The following is a 3652-nucleotide window of genomic DNA, read 5'->3' as shown; positions in this document are numbered from 1 at the left end:
ATACTACAATTGATTGCTTCTGTTGTCCTCATTTGTAAGTCGCTTTGGATAAAAGCGTCTAATAAATGACTAAATAAAATAAATAAAAAGAACAAAAGTTTCCGAACAATTCCGAGAAAATCCGACTAAATCCGAACACCGACCGAACGTCGGCGACAGAATTCGAAAGCGGAGCCGAGTGTGACCGAAAGAATCCGGAGATGGCCGAGCTTGGACGACGCCCCGGCTGCGAAACAGTTCGTGTGTTGCCTATCAACCGCTCATACACCGGCCCGACCCATCACAGCCATGCTAGGGCTTGTTGAGTGTCACTCAGCAAGCGTACAGATGAGACACTAACAGAATGATGGACTAATCCTCGGCATTTTGTTTTTCCGATCACTATTAAATCGTTTTGAGCAAATGCCGACCTGGAATTTTGAGAGTATTACGGTTATTTTGGGATATTACTGAAGTAGCTAGCCGAGAGCTAAGTTACTTTGGCGTTGACCACTGCGGCCAGGTGAGTTAGCTTACCTTGTAACATCTAAACTAACTAGTTGAAGCGTTGTCAGTCTGATCATTGTGTTGGACTAGTTTTAGTACAAGTAAACTTATGCAGATGTTAAACAATTTAAACAGGTTGGTGAGAAATGACCTAACCTAAATGGCTAACAGTTCGGCTAGGGCGCTTAGCTGTAGCTAACTAAGAATTCAAACTAAGTATTTTTAAAGATGTATCGGTAAATAATTACCTGTTATATATCTTATATATATAATAATGACTAAATATAATAGTCTCACAGCCAGTGTTTAGCTTGCACGGTTATTTTGATGGTGGTTGGCGTGAGTCGATTAGCCTCACCTTATTTAGCTGCAGCTGTTTTTCTAAAAGTCTAGTAAATGTTGATGGGATTTGCTGTGGTTAATATTGAGTTGGAGGTGATATAATGTGGCATAGCTAATCTGCCGATTAGTGTCAGTCCTCTCCAGTATCATGACAGAGTATGGTGCACTCTAGTGACACATATTCTGATCCATTTGACTAGATTATGACTAGGGCTTTATGAAGGGATCTAAACCAAAGGTGATTTAATGTTTTGTTTTTTAATTTTACATATGAATACCGAATCAAACAGTTTAAAGCAGGGGGTTGAAATTGGGGTCTGTAAGAAAATATAAATAAATAATAAAAACCAAACTAAATCAACCAGTAAGTAAATATGATAAAACATTTTATTGATTTAAATAAATAATACATTTAACAGTGTAGTACTTTTATAGTGGGTAGAATAATAAGTAATAGAAACTAAATATTTTCCAAATAATATCTGACACATATTTAACATTTTAATTTTTCACAGTATGAATTGGATCTTTATACATTGGACATATATAGCTGCATTTTAGATTTTAAGATTAAGTAATTATATTTGGCAGTCATGGCATTTACAAGATGGAAAACCCCTGGTAAAGACTGGAATAAAAATAGAAGTTGTAAATAAAGTTATTAAAGTTTACCAGAGTACGGTTCACAAGAAAATATGATTTCAGTCTATCCACTAAAAAAATCTCATCTTTAATTCAATGTTACTTGCCATTTCTTGATAAATATTTGTCAAATTTACAGTACTAGCAATTTCTGTGAAAAAAAAAAGTCAAAATTGTTTCACCACCAACTTTTCAGCGTTGAGCGATCAGAAAAGCTTAATAATGTAGTTTTGTGTCCTAATTAGTTACTTTGACTTCTTAATCTATGGCATGTTTCAGAACGAAATCACTTTTAACCAGCAGCATTTTACTTGTTTTGTGCCTTGAGTTTAACAAGTTGTTTATTAGTGTTCCACTGACTCTGTGATATGTTAAAACTTTACAAAACCTTCAATCTGCCAAGTTTGATTATCCTGTGGCAAATCACTCAGTTGCTGTTGTAGTAGCAGAAGGTTGCTCAATGTTTTCTGCTGCTGCTCTGTGATCCTTGCGTTTGGCCTCCGGCGCAGCTTAGCGCAACGAAAATCAATATATTGAGCTCATTGGTGTCTTGGAGATGGCTTCTAGAAATTGGATACAGTTTTAAAACTGTTTCAGTGCATTTTAAAATGATAAAGGCTTCACTCCAAGTTTAATATTGTCTCTGGAGTCAGAATGCAGCTTACCCTTTGGGCTTGGCTGCAGTTTATGAAATGAGGAGAATGTCAGATCTTCCAAAGCTCCTTTCAACCAGGTCTTGTTCAGCAACGCAACAGCTGCTCCTGGGACTCACCATATGTTCCATTTGTCACACCTCACATCCTGTCTTCTCCCTGCATGGTATAGCAAACAAGATTCAAATGTACTGCCTCCATGTGAGCCCTAGTGATGTTGCCCTCGAGCTTTATTAGTAGTCAATGGCAGTTACTAATATCAAGAGCCCAGAGCAAAAGACAGACCATGCTCTATTTGCTGACTCAAAATAAACACTTATTTACATTAGCATCGAATTCACTACATTTTGGAAGCATAAATGATTGTATTTTTTAAAAGACTGTAAAATGCTATGATGAAATCCTGTTGGTTAATGGTACTGACAGAGATATAAAACACTAATGGGACATAAAATACTGTTAAATGTGCAATTTTTGTTAATGAAAAATAACAAGTCATCTTATAAGTTACAGTGGATAAAAAAAAACGTAATTTGACATTGCCAGAATTATCTGTAACACTTCACCTTTGCCACCTGTGTTTTTATGGTGTTTGTCAGTATCATAAAGGTACAAAATACTGTATATTAGTAGTACTTTGATCTATTAACATTATATCAGTAATCTGTCATTGAATTTTTTTTTTTACCTAATTTGGTATCTTTGAAACGGCTTGTAAATCTGTTATTATGCTATATTTATTATCAGCAAATCTTGGATTCAATCTTTTTGTCAATTTGTCTTCTTTTAGTTAGCACAGGTTTTGTATTTCTTTTAGGAACTGATTGATTGTAGGCCTCATTGATCTGAGCTTATGCACCACAGTTTTGGAGTGGGAAAAAAAAGCATTATTTGTGGATAATTTTGGCAACGTTTACTCAAGGTGCATAAACTCAATGAGGCTTACGATCAATCGTTTCCTAAAAGAAATACAACACCTGTGCTAATCGAAAGAAAACAAGTTGATAGAAGATTTCAATCAAGATTTGCTAATAATAAATAGGAGCATGATGAAAATAATGTATATTAGGGCTGAACGATTTTGGAAAATAATCTAATTGCGATTTTTTTTTTTTTACGATTGCGATTTAATATGCAATTATTTTTTAAAGCTTGTTATGTTCTGTATTATTCAACAAAGACAAGCTATAAATCATTGTATAGTATGACCAACAAAATATTAGATAGATTAAACGTAAATGTTCTTTTCTGTAGGCCAGGCCTATATGTTACGATGAAATTAGGTGATGCATGAATTGATATGAATGACATTTTTAACAACTACAACCACAGTATATTGACTGATTTGTTGAACTTCCAACCTTGTAAGTATGTAATAATTATGACAACATAAAGCTCTGACAAATAAGCCTGGTCAGTAACAAATCACACAAACTAAAGTAGATTGCAGAAATATAAAAACAAATCTGTTGCTTTACCACACTACTTTAGGTAATTCAAAGTCACTGTAATAAACATATGTAAACATG

At 34.5% G+C, this 3652-nt stretch overlaps 1 protein-coding gene across 4 annotated transcripts in view; it reads left to right on the top strand.

Annotated features, from left to right (window-relative positions):
* Nucleotides 1–272: 272 nt before the first annotated feature.
* Nucleotides 273–3652, top strand: part of LOC107679181 (CSC1-like protein 2) — a 33048-nt gene continuing 29668 nt past the window's right edge. For all 4 annotated transcript variants that reach the window (XM_016474687.1, XM_016474685.1, XM_016474684.1 and 1 more), the window contains exon 1: nt 273–502. The gene's annotated coding sequence lies outside the window, so the exon portion shown is untranslated. The remainder of the gene's footprint in view (nt 503–3652) is intronic.

This window comes from Sinocyclocheilus anshuiensis, unplaced genomic scaffold, assembly GCF_001515605.1.
Source record: "Sinocyclocheilus anshuiensis isolate Anshui unplaced genomic scaffold, SAMN03320099.WGS_v1.1 scaffold300, whole genome shotgun sequence".
Lineage (NCBI taxonomy): Eukaryota > Metazoa > Chordata > Actinopteri > Cypriniformes > Cyprinidae > Sinocyclocheilus > Sinocyclocheilus anshuiensis.
This window is presented reverse-complemented; position numbering and strand designations above follow the sequence as displayed.